We start from the raw sequence: 17,657 nt of genomic DNA on the forward strand, positions 1-17,657 counted from the left end.
TGACCCTCAAGAGGCCTTCAGATGAGGTAGGGATTAAAACCCTATAAATTTGCTTCTATATAAACCTGGCACTATATTTCAATACCCGTCAGATGTTTTAGTCTCTGTGTGGACATAGTTGTTATCTCTACACATAAACCAATAAAATGATTGAAACAGAAGTTTTCATCCTAAAAATATGATTTACTGTCTCAGGAAGATAAACATTTATAATATTTCTTAATATATTTCTTATTCTATTTCTTAATATTTTAAGTAGGCACCAATAAAATCCAAGCACAGGAAAGTAACATTACCAACGATCAATAGGTTTGATTCACAAAGCTTTAACACAAGGGTGTTAACTCTTTTATTAAGCCATGTAAATGCAAAAGTGACCCTTTTTGAAAATAAATATGCTTATCCTTGTGTAAGCTTTGTAAATTGGATATCCATGATGTTTTATCATGATTTTGTCTTATTTTAACATTATATGTTTTATTGTAGCCCTGATGAAGGGGGAGTTTCTTTGGTTCCCAAAACACGTTGGCTGTCTTTTAACACAATGAATTTGGACTCTTAATTTTTGATCTGGTGCTCCTTCCATATATACATGTCTTTTCATGTCTTTTCTTAATAAAGAGTAAAGCATGTTCACTTTACTTTTTCATTTGCCTTCATAAATGAGGTGAAACAAGGTGAATATTCACTTTGCAAAAAAGCAGCCATGTGCAAGGAAAATTTTAAAGAATGGATTTCTGCCTACATGTTTAGATGACTGAAGTCAGCATGATGAGAATGCAATGATGGGCACGGTGAGGCTGCACTGATGGGCATGGTGAGGCTGCAATTATGGACACGTTGAGGCTGCAATGATGGGAACAGTGAGGCTGCAAGGATGGGCACAGTGAGGCTGCAATGATGGGTACAGTAAGGCTGCAATGATGGGCAGGGTGAGGCTCAATTGATGGGCACAGAGAGGCTGGAATGATGGGCACAGTGAGGCTACATTGATGGGCACAGTGAGGCTGCAATGATGGGCACAGTGAGGCTGCATTGATGGGTACAGTGAGGCTGCATGGATGGGCACAGTAAGGCTGCATGGACTGGCATAGAGGCTGCATTGATGGGCACAGTGAGGCTCCATTGACGGGCCCAGTGAGGCTGCATTGATGGGCACAGTGAGGCTGCATTGATGGGCACAGTGAGGCTGCATTGATGGGCACAGTGAGGTTGCATTTGATGGGCACTGGTGAGGCTGCATTGATCTCTTGTATCATGTCCGCAGTCTCTGACCATCTCTTGTACCATGTCTGCAGTCTCTGACCAACTCTTGTACCATGTCTGCAGTCTCTGACCATCTCCTGTATCATGTCTACATTCTCTTACCATCTTTAGTATCATGTCATCAGTCTCTAACCATCTCCTGTACCATGCCCACAGCCTCTGACATCTCCTGTACCATGCCCGCAGCCTCTGACATCTTGACATCTCCTGTACCATGCCACAGCCTCTGACATCTTGACATCTCCTGCACCATGTCCACAGCCTCTGACATATTGATATCTCCTGCACCATGCCCACAGCCTCTGACATCTCCTTTACCATGCCCACAGCCTTTCACATCTCCTGTATCATGTCTGCAACCTCTGACCATCTCCTGTACTATGCCCGCCGCATCTAACCATCTCTTGTATCATGTCCACAACCTCTGACCATCTCTTGTCTTATATCATGTCTGCAGTCTCTGAGGGAGTCTGGAGAGGAGTCAAGAGTGGGAGTGCTGCTGGGATGGGGGTCATGGGAGAAGTCAGATGTGTGTGGACTGTGAAGAGGAGACTATAAGAAAACCAGAGCCACCAAGCTGGGGCCGACTGACTGAGCCCTGCAAGGTGCACCTGAGAGGAGGTCAGTAACAGCGCCGCCATGCCAGTCTGAGGGGGGGGGGGTGAATACAATAATGTAAGGGGCACTGATATAAAGGTTTCCCCCTTATATCAGTAACCCACCCCCCCTTACCTTAGTGTATTCTTTCTGCTGAAGGTGGTCTCTGGACCAGAGTCCCCCCCACCACCACATTCCCAGAGTCCCAGGTGTCCCCCTTGATGATTGCTCCACTTTTACCACTTTTAACTGGAATTTGCTGTTATATATGTAGCGCTGGTAGATTTGTGATCTACCCTCTGATAGGTAAATTTAGTGAATTACTCGTTATAGGAAGTTAGATTTGCCTCTGTTCCAGCTTGGCTGACGTTGCGTGTGTTTCCACATTGTGCCGGTGGGTGTCGTTGTCACCATCGGCAGGTGTTGGAAAAGCAACGTGCTGAGCGGATGAGTGCTCCTCTGTCCCGGAGACAACTCGGTGGAGGTGGCCCTCCGAGTTGCATTCTGGGAGAGGGTATTTATGGGACAGACGCCATGTTTAGGGGTTCATTTTCAGCCACCTGCTAGCCCTCCTGGCTGACAGGTATGTGTTAGAGTACCACCTCGCGGCCCTCCGTTCTGGAGGCCCGCGTCGCTGCGGCGCGTGGGTGGGCCCAGAAGCCTGTCTGGGGCCTACCACAGCGGCTGAGGAATGGTCCTGAGCTGTCTATCCAGAGTGAAGAAGCTGGATAACTGAGAAGATCCCAGGGGAGGACCTGTCATGGAAGGATCATGCAGAGTGCTGGTCTAGAGAGGGGCCTGGTGACTCGGTTGGAGGACGTATCCTAAAGTAGCTTTATCGCATGGCACTGCCGGGTTGGCTTAAAGGTTCAAGTACTGTGTCTGACATTCATCACAAACCAATACATCCTGTGGCAGAGGATCGTACGGGTTTAATTCAAGCAAGTCTGTGGCAGAGACTTTTGTTCGTGCTACGTACTGGCTGCTAGGCAAGTTAGAGAGGCCTATCCAGGCAAGCAAAGATCGGGTCCCACAAAAAGGGGATTGCATTCAATTACAGTAGTCAACTTTAAAGGATGTTCTAAAGAAACCTAAAGAAAGGTATTTGAGCTTCCCTGCAGTTTTCCTCCTGCCTCTTTCCTGCTACTTCCTTCGTTACTTGGTTCAATAAAGCATTGAAAACGTACTCAAGTGTTGGTGCTTATATTGTACAGAGGTAAACTCAATGGAACCCTAGACCCGGTGCCGGTGAAACAGAGGTATTGAGAGTGAAGGTAACAGGCCCGCTTAAACCAGCAGCTCCACCGAGAGTTAGTGCTACACGTGGGGGCATCGTCCGGGATTTGTTGACCATCAATTCTCGCAACCCAGAGAGGTGTTTCCCTGGGAGTTTACAGTGAGAGCTGGACTTTGTCAATTTTTCAGGAAGAGAAGAGGTTAAAAGTTGCAGGACTTTATTTCTGAGTGCGTAGGCGGCGGGCGCTAGTAAAAGCCCGGGAGCTACGTGATCAGAAGAACAAGTGGGAAGAGCCTACCCTACTTGATACCGCGTGGGACGGGTGTATGTGTTTGGCGCCAGAGAAGAAGAGAGGCCTCATGATCATGCTGAGAAGATCAGAGTGTGGCCATGTCTTTTTCAGCAATGCAGCCAATGGGACCAAGAATTTTCCCTGCAAGCACTGTGTCGAGTATTGTACTGACCGGAACCCCGATTACGAACACAGGTGTTCATCTGAAGCCGCAGGGGAGGTTTGTTCTGTATACCTCAGGAGATATTGAGGGACTGGGCATGATCTGCCACCGATGTGAAGGACTGGCCGTACATCTCCGTCCGTTTGGCCGATGTCTGCAATGTGGAGAGTATTTGTTTGTGGTGGAGCAACCTACCATGTCGCCCAGTGCTTATCGAATGGATTGGGCAACAGGTATTGCCACAGTAGAAGCTGCTACTACTACTGAGAGAGACACTGCTGTTGCCGTCTCATCAGCGGACATTGCTTTGAATTCTGTGTCCACCACGCCTGTCTCTGTTGTACCTGTCCAGAGGAAGGTGGGATATTTTTTAGGCTTCCCGTGGACGTGGCCGAGGCCTACCCCCGAGACTACCCGAACCAGATACAACAAAGTCCACATCAGGAACGGGTAAGCAGCTGATGGGGAATGTATCTGGGACTGTAAATAAGTATCTGCCAGCAGAAGAACTGGGAGATTCGGAAATAGAATCCTTGTCGAATTTTTCCGGTGATGATGACCTATTTGAGACTATGTCACAAGAGATGTTATGGGCACAAGGCGAGGATGTCGCCTCTGCTATGACTTTCCCTGAATGGACAGCCCTGAGTTCTGGGAAGACGTCACCCTGTGTGGAGCCACACAGCACTGTAAATGAGACATTATCAAAAGTTGTTAGTTCACTTCAGACACGGGCTGGGTCTATGGTGAGCAAATCATTGGATTCATGTGTGCCTCCTGGCATGGGGAAAAACAGATCCTTGCCCAGACTTGCACGTTTGCAGAGAATGTTGAACAAGCGTGTAGCTACAGAATATGGCTTGGAGTTCCCTTATGTACCTCAGAACATAATGCAAGTGATTGAAGCTAACCGGGAACTTTGGTACAGTGAAGCTGTTTGGGACTATTTGTCTGTGCCTAAGCCTTTCCGAAAGATGGAAAAAAAATGGATGAACTTTTTAGTGGATGTTTTATGCACTGGAACTTCGGTCGGCACATCTATGCTGACAAAGTAGTTATCTGCAGCCCCGGAAAAGAGGACGTTGTATATTTCATTACTACAGTGGATAAACTGGGAAAGACACTGACCTTGCCAGATCCCCAGTTTTATTGATGATTGTGACAGACTCATCCGGGATAGAGGCTTTTGGAGGGGACTGAATGTGAGCCTCTTGCCTACAGATTATGGGCCCTGGCATTTGGGGTACCCTTGAGGTGTTGTTACTTTGGCTTCGGGTCCTTGTCCCCCAGGACACACAGACTCTGGGGACCCTGTATTTGCCATAGTAGCAATAGTGACTGAGTCATACTGTTGGGACTCATACTGTGAGAAGATGCTAATGTCATCAACTCCACTCACCTGTCTGATGTCAGCTATAATGTGTTTAATGTAAATGAGTTTAGTCTGGCTTACCACAGGTTCTAAGGGTATTCAACTCATTGTTGTTTGTTCTAATTAACCCTGTGTTGATGTTTATGGTAATGTGTGTTGAATAGTCAATGAGCTAGGAGACGTAGTCACCTAGGCTGTATAAAGAATTAGATAATTAGCTCATGTTAATTAGGTTACAGTTGTATTGTTAGAGGAGGTTCCAACGGCATATAAAGTCTTGTAATTTTGATTCTAAATAAAGTTAGTTCATGTTAGCATCTAAGCAAGTGTCGCCTTGTTTTGTGCTTGGAAGCATTTGGAATATCTGATATCTGTATACAGACTGGGAGGAAGTGGTATATGACGGAAGCACTCAAGCAGAGTGTGGGACGTTCCGTGACAGTGATTATGGACAAAAGAACTTTGGAGTTAGTTAGTTAGTGTCAGTATAAAGAGATCTTCATGGTCAACATCTGGATATTCATCTCAGTATTCCAAATCCAAGGACTTCTTTTTGCTAGCCGGATTTCTTTCATTTAGAGAGAAAAAAAATATATACAGGGATGGACTCCTAAAGATTATTTTGATATAGATTATGGGAAGAGAGTCTCATTTTTAAATGAGGCTTTGCTCCTGAAGTTGTACAGGATATATGTGTGTTAATATATTTTCCTTTTCAGGAACCATTTGATCCTCTATCAAGCTGTTAGGATTTTCAGCTAGATAGACAGTGAGGTTATGTACAGTCATAGGATGGTTTTGTTTACGGACGTGAACATATTGTTTTATAGATGTTAATCTTATAATGCCTTTCCACTGTCTTTCCTTCTTCTTTATCTAATCCAAGTTTTAAGCTCAAATACCTACTTCCAGGCTTGGGAGTTATTATCATTAGTTTTGGACAGACGTTGGGGACAACGTCTATTGTAGTGGGGGGAGTATGTAGCGCTGGTAGATTTGTGATCTACCCTCTGATAGGTAAATTTAGTGAATTACTCGTTATAGGAAGTTAGATTTGCCTCTATTCCAGCTTGGCTGACGTTGCGTGTGTTTCCACATTGTGCCGGTGGGTGTCGTTGTCACCATCGGCAGGTGTTGGAAAAGCAACGTGTTGAAGTGGATGAGTGCTCCTCTGTCCCGGAGACAACTCGGTGGAGGTGGTCCTCCGAGTTGCATTCTGGGAGAGGGTATTTATGGGACAGACGCCATGTTTAGGGGTTCATTTTCAGCCACCTGCTGGCCCTCCTGGCCGACAGGTATGTGTTAGAGTACCACCTCGCGGTCCTCTGTTCCGGAGGCCTGCGTCGCTGCGGCACGTGGGTGGGCCCAGAAGCCTGTCTGGGGCCTACCACAGCGGCTGAGGAATGGTCCTGAGCTGTCTATCCAGAGTGAAGAAGCTGGACAACTGAGAAGATCCCAGGGGAGGACCTGTCATGGAAGGATCATGCAGAGTGCTGGTCTAGAGAGGGGCCTGGTGTCTCGGTTGGAGGACGTATCCTGAAGTAGCCTTATCGCATGGTACTGCCGGGTTGGCTTAAAGGTTCAAGTACTGTGTCTGACATTCATCACAAACCAATACATCCTGTGGCAGAGGATCGTACAGGTTTAATTCAAGCAAGCAAGAGACTTTTGTTCGTGCTACGTACTGGCTGCTAGGCAAGTGAGAGAGGCCTATCCAGGCGAGCAAAGATCGGGTCCCACAAAAAGGGGATTGCATTCAATTACAGTAGTCAACTTTAAAGGATGTTCTAAAGAAACCTAAAGAAAGGTATTTGAGCTTCCCTGCAGTTTTCTTCCTGCCTCTTTCCTGCTACTTCCTTCGTTACTTGGTTCAATAAAGCATTGAAAACGTACTCAAGTGTTGGTGCTTATATCGTCCAGAGGTAAACTCAACGGAACCCTAGACCCGGTGCCGGTGAAACAGAGGTATCGAGAGTGAAGGTAACAGGCCCGCTTAAACCAGCAGCTCCACCGAGAGTTAGTGCTACATATATATATATATATATATATATATATATATATATATATATATATATATATATCATCCTAGCCCTATGTGCTTTCATATCTGTCTTATCTATATATATAATACACTCTTAAAATGTGCTTTAAAATGCATGTGTAGCAATAACTTCATTAGGAGCTGTTGATTTTTATCGGGCTGTTGCCGCCACCCATTACCTGTATTTTCACCACATCAGGAACCTAGAGTCCATGTTGAGCTTTGCATCCATAATGTATGAACCAGTCACTTTAGTACTTTTTCCAATGCTTTAATGGGAGATAAACGAAAGAAGTAGCAGGAAAGAGGTAGAGAAGGGGTTTCAAGGAAGTTCAAATACCTTTTCTGTCTTTGATCTTTGAGTACTTGAATATCTTTAGGACGAGTATCCCTTCAGTCCAAGATTTAATATTTTGCCCACCCAGATAGGCCTCTCTCACTGACCTAGCAGCCGGAGCCACAGACTTGAGAAGAATAAAGTAACTGCACGATCCTCTGCCACAGGACGTAGTAGTTTTAGATAAACAGCAACACAGTACCAGAACCTTTAAGCCGACCCGGCAGTACTATGTGGTAGGTTGACTTAAGATGCGTCCTCCAATTGCGTCACCAGGCCCCTCTCCAGACCAGCACTTCGCATGATCCTTCCATGATGGGTCCTCCCCTGGATTCTTCTCAATTGTCCAGCTTCTTCCCGCAGGAAACACAGGACCATCTCTGCAGTAGTAGTAGTAGGCCCCAGATAGACTTCTGGGCCCACCCACACGCTACAGCAACGCAGTCCTCAGGCCCAGAGGACCACGAGGTAGGACTCCTAGCACATACCTGTCAGCCAAGAGGGCCAGCAGATGGAAAGAAAAAGACCAAGAAATATAGCGTCTGTCCCTTAAATACCCCTTCCCAGAATGCACCGCAGGGGATAACCTCTGCCGAGTTACTTCTGGGAAAGAAGAGCACTCAATACACCTCAGCCTATTGCTTTCCAGCTCCGGTCTGTAGTGACACCGACATCTACAGGCGACAGAGTGGAACTGCAAGCAACACAGCCAAGACTGGAACAGAGGCTAATTTAGCCATAGATTAAATCTAAACTATGTACAGAACAGCCGACCCACTAAATTTACATACTTGCGGTAGATTGAAAATCTACCAGCGCTACACATGGTTTTCCCTTTTATGAACAAGAAAATAATAACCTTATGCTGTTGGGCTGGTATAATAATGCTATAATGCTATGAGGCTGGTATAAAAATTATCATAACTCTGGGAGGCAGTGGATGACAGAAAAGCCTGGCGCACTAGGTCACGAAGAGTCGGACAAGAATAAACAACTAGAGCGAGAGAGCTGCAAGAGAAAGGTAAACTTGTCCATGGGGGCCTTCGCAATGATGTTAGGGATGGCAAAATGTGGAAGTTACCCAGGGCCACCCACTCTCTGATAGCGCCCTAGTTCTCCCCTGAATATCCACAAGGGTGGATGGTTAAAGATCTTCTCTAACCCCAGTAATTCTACAGTATGGCAGTTTCTTGGGCTTAAATGTGCTGTGTGTCAGCGCCTGCCAACAGATTCATCAGCAGGACTTCAGGTAAAGAGGAGTGAGGTGGTAGACTGACAAGTGACAATCATACGATCCATTAATTCCTAATTGGGTGTGTGGAGTGTATTGGGTGTAGGGATAAGCTGAACACCCCCCCGGTTTTGTTCTCATCAGAACCTGCGTACAGGCAAAACATTTGTACGAACACGCGAACACCGTTAAAGTCTATGGGACACGAACATGAAAAATCAAAAGTGCTAATTTTAAAGGCTTATATGCAAGTTATTGCCATAAAAAGTGTTTGGGGACCTGGGTCCTGCCCCAGGGGACATGTCTCAATGTAAAAAAAAGTTTTAAAATCTGCCGTTTTTTTTGGGAGCAGTGATTTTAATAATGCTTAAAGTGAAACAATAAAAATGAAATATTCCTTTAAATACTGTGCCTGAGGGGGTGTCCTTAGTATGCTTGTAAAGCAGCACATTTTTACCGGGTTTAGAACAGTACCGCAGCAAAATGACATTTCTAAAGGAAAAAATGTAATTGAAAACTACTTGGTTGTAATCTATTGTCGGGTCCCAGCAATATAGATGAAAATCTTTGAAAAAAATGGCATGGGTCATCCCCCCCCAGTCCAGGCCCTTTGGGTCTGGTATGGATTTTAAGGGGAATCTTGAGCCAAAATTTAAAAAAAAAATGGCGTAGGCCCCCCCCCAAAGTCCATACAAAACCCTTATCCGAGCATGCAACCTGGCAGCCTGCAGGAAAAGGGGGGGATGAGAGAGCGCCCCCCCTCCTGAACCGTACCAGGCCACATGCCCTTAACATGGGGAGGATGCTTTAAGTTCCCCCACAAAGCACCTTGTCCCCATGTTGATGGGGACAATGGCCTCATCCCCACAACCCTTGCCGGTGGTTGTGGGGGCCTGCAGGTAGGGGGCTTATCATAATCTGGAAGCCCCTTTAACAAGGGGACTGCCAGATCCCAGCCCCCCCATGTGAATGAGTATCAGGTACATTGTGGTAAAAATGACTGTAGACAATTTGGGACAAGTCCTTTATTAAAAAATAAGTTTACGTCACTGGGTAAGCTATATAACAGCTGCCATCGCAAAGAGGCTTCAGTCAGTGGGAGCCTTCCATGGAGGCGGAGTTTTTTCCTTTTTTTTTTTTTTTTATCGGGTCATCAGACGCTGTGAAAATGAATGGACATCGTGGGACATTTTTTATTTTTTAATAAAGAACTTGTCCCAAATTGTCTATTGTCATTTTTAACATTTTGACACTTTTTTTGGTGAATGTGTAGGGGTACAATGTACCCGATACCCATTCATATAAGGGGGGGTCCGGGATCTGGGGGTCCCCTTGTTAAAGGGGGCTTCCAGATTCTGATAAGCCCCCTGTTCGCAGACCTCCACAACCACTGGGCAAGGGTTGTGGGAATGATGCCCTTGTCCCAATAAACATGGGGACAAGGTGCTTTGGGGGGGACCTCAAAGCATCCTCCCCATGTTGAAGGCATGTGGCCTGGTACAGTTCAGGAGGGGGGGCACTCTCTCGTCCCCCCCCCTTTTACTGCGGCCTGCCAGGTTGCATGCTCGGATAAGGGTCTGGAATGGATTTTGGGGGGGACCCCCACGCAATTTTTTTTTTTTATTTGGGTGCGGGGTTCCCCTTAATATCCATACCAGACCCAAAGGGCCGGGTAATTGACTGCGGGGAACCCATGCCGTTTTTTTATCAATGATTTTCATCTATATTGCCGGGATCTGACAATACATTACAGACGCGAGTAGTTTTAAATGACATTTTTCCTTTAGAAATGTCATTTTGCTGTGGTATTGTTCTAAACACGTGAAAAATGCGCTACTTTACAGGCATACTAAGGACACCCCCCAAGCACGATATTTAAAGGAATATTTCATTTTTATTGTTTTACTTTAAGCATTATTAAAATCACTGCTCCCGAAAAAACTGCCATTTTTAAAACTTTTTTTGTATTGATACATCTCTCCTGGGGCAGGACCCGGGTCCCAATGCACTTTTTATGGAAATAACTTGCATATAAGCCTTGAAAATGAGCACTTTTGGTTTTTCATGTTAGTGTCCCATAGACTTTAACGGCATTCCGCGGCTTTCGATTTTGCCGCATATTGTTCGCTGTTTGGCGAATGGGCATACACCCGATGTTCGCGTCGAACAAACATCGGGCTCATCCCTAATTGGGTGTATGGCGTATCACTCTGTGCCTGCATTGGAATGCTGAAGCCTGTTCATATAGATGTCAACCTGGGAGAATGCCTTATAGGACAATAAGGAAGAGGCACCCGTTGCTGTAAAAACTATGTGTGGCTAAACAATTTAAGGGTCATGGTCTCGCGTGGCCCATTAAATGGCGAATTACAAATGCACTCAGTTAAAAAAGATGTTGAGCAGACGTTGGAATTTCTACTGTGCACTTAACAAATAATAACAGATGGAAAGAATCACATTCAAGATGCAAGAAAAGTGGTGCTATGCACTAAGCATACACACATAACAGTATACACTAAAAATTACACCCAGCATACAAGACAAGTGAAAAGTGGTAATGTGCAGTGTCCATACATATCAAATATGTACAGAGTCTGAGAATTACACCCAGCATATAGAAAAAGAAAAGTGCTACTGTGCAGCATCCATACATACAGAATAGATACTGAAATATATACACCGCAAAGAAAAATTAACATACATAAAACTTTATCCACTGAGTACAGCAATAAATAAATATGACTGTGCATTATGTAAATGTTTTAGAAACATTAACCAAAATTGCTTTTGCCCACCTATGACCACATCAGAAAAAAATAAGGTGACTCCCTGAATTTTGGAGTGAGTTGACATGACTATGTTCAATAATCTTCGGGTACTGACTGTACTACTTTGAAAACATACATAACAAGGTTTTGCCTTGCTAGATTTGCCACCTTTTCTGAGAAAAATACTGGCCTTATTATCTCTTTTCTATAAACAGTGGAACAAGACCAGGGGGCAACCCTATGCCTCCCTGCCAACTGACTGCAAAAGCTTTAGTCTTCACCTTTTGTATTTGCTTTAGGTCCCATAGTTTTGTTGAGATACCTCTACCACCCAGTATACATATGGGCATATGGTGCCCGTTTTTTGCTCAGTCCCATTGGGGTTGATTTACTAAAGGCAAATAGACTGTGCATTTTACAAGTACAGTTGCACTATTTCCCCCCAGGGCTTAGTAAATGTGGTAAAACTCTGCTGATTTCCATCATCCAATCATGTGCAAGCAAAAATTCATTTTTTTAAAATATTCCCTGCACCTGAATGGGTATTCTTTACAAATTAAAGCTGGGCCACATTCACTAAACTTTGGGAAAAATTAGTGCAACTGTACTGTCAAAGTCCACAGTCTATTTGCCTTTAGTAAATTAACCCCATTTTTGTCTAAAACTGGGGTCCACAAAAAATGCTGCACTCATTATGCTTACCAGTCACTCCCAACGCAGTCCGCTGACCGATAAGAATGAAATGATCCAGGCATTCTAGTGAAGCAAGATAAGTTATATTAGTATGACGTGAATGACAACCATGGAAAATATTTAGCACAACTGATAATCATAAGATCCAGCTAACATCTTGCTGTCTGCACCTTTTAACAAGCTCAGAATGTGATGTAGACCTAATCTCTGTACACACATATTATAAAATTATAGTTAATTTCAAATAAAAGCTTGATGACAACTGGGCTACTGAATTCTTTGCCACAGGAGTAATAATTATTTGGAGAATGAAAAGGTTGTTCAGAATCATATGCATGGTATTAAAAGGTTTATTGAATTATATCAGATCCAGAGCCTTGATTACTCTCAAATGCTTTGAAAGAAAAGCTGAAACACCTTTCACCTAGTTGTACCAACATGATAATTATGACTCTTCACCTAGTAACCTTTAGCTACTGACATCACTTCTTACAACGTGTGCAGGTCAATATTCCTGCAACCTCCTACGCTATTCATGCTCTGTTAATTTTAGACATTCTTTACCCTTTTCATGATAAGGTTCTTGAAACAGAACTTTGGTTAAAAGGTAATCCATTCTTCACTTTATTGCAGTTGTGCATGCGCTATAATATTGGTGTCCAACTTAAAAGGGCCCAAGGGCCATATTTGTATCCACAAGTGGAGTGTGCAGACACATCTAAGTCATCCATTTGTTTAACAATTTCCAATTTAAAAAATTAATGCAATGGGCATAATAGGACTCTTTCACACAGGCAGCCGGGGGCAGTAAAAACAGGCAGATGAGCCACGGTTTTACTGTTTGTGGGTGGATGCTGCATGGTGCAGTGGCAATAACACACTCAGTCCAGATGCAATCAGTAGAACTTGTATTGAAGTAAACGCAAAACAGCTCACAACAAACCCGATGGGAGAAGACCCAACCAGGTACACCCATGGATGCCAACAGGATGTAGCAGAGCAAGTATCAGCAGAACTGACAGCGTCTGTGTGGAAGGGCAGAATGTGGTCTGGCTGTATCATGCCCAAACGGGAAGATGTCCAAGGAGATTTCAGCCCTAAGCTTTCCCTTCTCGTCTGGGAACTTCCCCTGCCACTAATTCTGTCCCTGACAGACGGATGACCTGTCCCTACACTATCCAAGCGCAAAAGTGTGCCAAACCCAGATGCCAGGGTGTGCAAAACCAAAGATGGCCACCAGAGTCACATGGGCAGTCAGCATCCAATCGGATCACTGGCCCAGTGACTCAGGAAACCATAGAGGAACCATATTCCTCATGTCTTTCTCTCCCTCTGCATTGCTGCTGTGGATATGCACCCCCCACAGTGGAGAAAGCAGACTGCACCTGCCTACATGTTCCTCAGTTGCTGACCCAAATGCTAGCATTACAGCCTGAGAGGGCTGTGATGCTTTTTTTGTGGCCATGGCATGTTTAATCAATAGAATCAGATTGCAACTGCAAGCCAAATGCTTGGCTTGCAGTTGCATCGTGGTCTCACCATGTAAAATTGCCATTTGACAATTAAAAAACAAAGTAAAAGAAAAAAAAGAGATTAGGAGGCAGCAGTAGGTCCTCCTGAATTTTAGATGCTGTTTCACCGTCCATTGATCCACCAATTTTCAGAGGTTAGTAACCACTGCTCCTGTCTGAAAGAGACCTTAAGGTAATAAAATCAGTATAAGACATGCATATGAAAGGAATAAGGCACTTCCAGGAAGCTCTGTCCACTTACATGCTCAATGCTGGAGCAAGGGTTTTTGGGAAGTAACGTTCAGCTCAGAGCAGAGATAGCAATTATAAAACTCACTTCATTTGCATCAGCAACAAGGGCAGTGATAATAATTCCCCTCCCTTTATTGGTGTCAGTAGTAACAATAATAACCTCCATTTCATTGCTGATAGTGTCATGATCATTACCCTTCTGCCCCCCCCCAATTGGTGTTCAGTGGTTATTTACCTCTAGGCTCTCTTTTTCCTTGTCCACCTTGCCCCTGTGACTGGAGCATATGAACACTTGCTCATGCTTGAGGAGCCTCATTGAAAATTGGCAATGGTACTGGCCCTGAAGATTTGTATTTCCATCACCACCTGATAAGTATCCATTTACTCTCTTTCAACTTTGGACTCTATGCTTTGATCTATGTATGATCTCCCATGAACCAGGATTGTCAACTTGCATGCATACTCTGGATATCAAATTATGGTTTACAACAGTGAGAGGGAGGTTACAGGACATTGTTTTGCATTCAAATCTGCCACATACATACTGTGACTATACCTTTCAACTCCATATACCTCCTCTAGACCACTGTTGACCCAGGGTGCCTTCCCTTCCCCTTTCATATCTCAGCAATCCCCCCTTTTGTATACATCAAGGAATTAACAACACCTACCACAATATGCCAGCATGCCTCTTTCCCAGGATCCAGGTCTGATCCTCCTAGGATCCATTTCCCGTTGGGAGCCAACTTAGCTCCACATCCTATTCACATGCATGCAATTTCCATATTTCAATTTATTATTGCTGCTCAGGATTGAAGATATTGTATTTTCACATTCCTCGCTACATATATATTACTGTCACTGGACAGGGGCAAGAATGGTGGACACTGAGTTTTTATTACAGTATGATTCAGTTTTTATCATTGGCTATTCCATTTATGTCTTTTTTTATATAATACATTTTGACTTTTTGTACTTGCACAGTGGGCTTTCTTTTCCTCTTTTACTTATCCCTTTTATGTCATTGGAGTTGGTTGAGCCCAAGCAGGGTTTTTATTATGAGTTTTTAGTTATTTACCTGAACAAATGCTTCTGAGCTGCTTCTTCCCTCCACATTGACAGTGGGCAGGAATTCTACTATTCCTGCCCAGGAGATCACTTCACCCAACACGCAGTGTTGTGTGCTGGAACGCAGAGAGAGCCCCTGCCCTTGGTACCTCGTTGCCAATATGTATCATGCAACTTTGCAACTGCAAAGTTACATGGTCACATGAGCCACAGTGGGACAGTCCTGCGCTATACAAGTAGTATATGTTGACATTGCTTAAAGGTACACTTTAGACAAAACTGAAAATAAAACCTAGATATGTATATCAGGGGAGACAGCTTATCTGTTCAGTACTAGAGTATTTCATCCAGGGATTGCTGTACAGTACCAAACCGCCCCAGTCTCTTTTAATCTTGTGATCTTGGAACATACCACCAATCAGATTCATGCCAGATTTCAGATTAATTGGGGATGCAGGAAGCAGAGGGAGTGAGAGCCACACAGGTTTCAGGAAGTATGCATCAAGTATGCAATCATGTATTAGGCCAGTGTTTCTCAACTCCAGTCCTCAAGGTGCCCCAACAGGTCATGTTTTCAGGTTTTCCATTATTTTGCACAGGTGATTTGATCAGTTTCACTGCCTTAGTAATTACCACAGCCCTTTCATCTGACAGAAATCCTGAAAACATGACCTGTTGGGGCGCCTTGAGGACTGGAGTTGAGAAACACTGTATTAGGCAACTCCGTGGCTGCCAACATTTGAAAATAATTAGGAGAGACACCTTGAGGAGAGAGAAAATAAAATAACCTCCACCTTTTGTTTTACTGTGTTTTAGACTAATTAGGTCCGGAGGTTACACTGCAGAGAAAGTGGGAGTAGAATAAACCCTATCATCAGTGTCAGTGGATGCAATAATAACCCCCAGCATTGGTGTCAGTGGCTCTAAAAATAACCCCCAGCATTGGTGAAAGTGGGTCAAATAACAACCCCTGGCTTTGTTGTCAATGGGCACAATAATAGCCCCAGTATTGGTGTCAGTGAACACAATAATATGCCCAGTATTGGTGTTAGTGAACACAATAATATGCCCCAGTATTGGTGTCAGTGAACACAATAATATGCCCCAGTATTGGTGTCGGTGAACACAATAATATGCCCCAGTATTGGTGTCGGTGAACATAATAATATGCCCCAGTATTGGTGTCGGTGAACACAATAATATGCCCCAGTATTGGTGTCGGTGAACACAATAATATGCCCCAGTATTGGTGTCAGTGGGAGCTAATATACCTGTAAACCTCCCTTTATTGGTAGCCTCTAGCCAGTGCCAGTAACTTCATGTCTCCCTGGAAAGGTGGTCAGTGGCAATAATATTAAATGCCACCTAATTTCGCAGTCAATGAAAGTTTAATTTTATACCCCTTCATTGGTGGTCATTGGTAATAACATGTCCCCTTCATTGAGGTTCAGAGTTTTTTTAACTGAGCCCTAGCTCACACACCACTTCTTTTCCCCCTATGATGTTAGATCAAGACTTTACTCCACTGTTGGGTGCTGCAATCCAGAGTGCTTTCTACCCTGCGCCCACTGTCACTTTGTGTTGTCACCAAGGGCTTGATTTACTAAAACTGAAGAGAGTAAAATCTGGTGCAGCTCTGCAGCAAAATCAAGCTGAAGTTAGAAGCTAATCGGCAACCATGCACAGCTGCACCAGATTTTGCACTCTCCAGTTTTAATAAATCAACATCCAAGTGTTCTGGATCCAGCGGGTCAGCCCAAGAGATGCAAACATTGTGGGACAGTACTATGATGACTGGATTATGTTACTTAGAACAGAGTTTTTTTTTTCCACAAGCTTTTACATCTCCTTTCATGTCTTGGTCAAGCTCAAACTGCCGTGACACATTTCCTGATAATATGATGTGTGAAATAATGTGCCCCGAGTTACCCATGTGGGTACATTCCTAAGTTACCCATATGGGAGGTATCATTAAAGTAACGTTAAAGCTTCATTCTCCAAAAAACACTTCAATGTCAAACCCAAGGGGAATCTTCAATCTCGCTTCCTTTCACAGTGCCAGTCAAGAGTGCAGCCCTCCACAGACTGGAAAGTCTTCCAAACAAGCTCCAAAAAAACATACAGGAGGGAGGAAGCACCTCATGCATTACCATTGATAAGTTTATAAAATCCACAAAGACAAAAGGATACTCACATGCCAATAAAAAACATCAAGCAAAACTGATCTGCTCCAGCTTGAACACAATGTAACTCGTCCTGGGACCAAATGGTTTGATGGCTGACGTGTTTCGGGGGTCATGCCCCTTTTCTCAGAGCTAAATCAACCTCACAGTGAATGGTCCCTTAAATGGCCACAAATCTGGGACAACTCCCACAGGAAGCCAGAAAGTGGGCGGAGCTCAAAAATTTTACAACAACTGACTAACAGATCCAAAAAAAAAGAAGCTAATTGGCTACCATGCACAGCTGCACAAGATTTTGCACTCTCCGGTTTTAGTAAATCAACCCCCAAGTGTCCTGGATCCAGCGGGTCAGCCCAAAAGACACAAATATTGTGGGACAGTATTAAAAATCCCTGAACTATTCCACAGATTCTGGGATACTTGACAACTATGCAATTTACACTTTCAGCTAAGAACACCTGTCCGCATACCTCATGGTACTATGATGATGACTGGATTATGTTATTTAGAACAGAGTTATTTTTCCACAAGCTTTCACATATCCTTTCCGAAAATGTCAAACTGCCCTGACGCATTTCTTGATAATATGATGTGTTGAATAATGTGCCCGAGTTACCCAGGTGGGTACATTCCCAAGTTACCCATG

At 44.1% G+C, this 17,657-nt stretch overlaps 1 protein-coding gene across 1 annotated transcript in view; it reads right to left on the minus strand.

Annotated features, from left to right (window-relative positions):
* The window catches only part of BBOX1 (gamma-butyrobetaine hydroxylase 1), a 198,349-nt gene extending 186,289 nt beyond the window's left edge, over positions 1-12,060 (minus strand). Inside the window, exon 1 of the mRNA XM_073604546.1 lies at positions 12,007-12,060. The gene's annotated coding sequence lies outside the window, so the exon portion shown is untranslated. The remainder of the gene's footprint in view (positions 1-12,006) is intronic.
* Between the last annotated feature and the right edge of the window lie 5,597 nt (positions 12,061-17,657).

Source organism: Aquarana catesbeiana, linkage group LG11, assembly GCF_042186555.1.
Source record: "Aquarana catesbeiana isolate 2022-GZ linkage group LG11, ASM4218655v1, whole genome shotgun sequence".
NCBI classification, from domain to species: domain Eukaryota; kingdom Metazoa; phylum Chordata; class Amphibia; order Anura; family Ranidae; genus Aquarana; species Aquarana catesbeiana.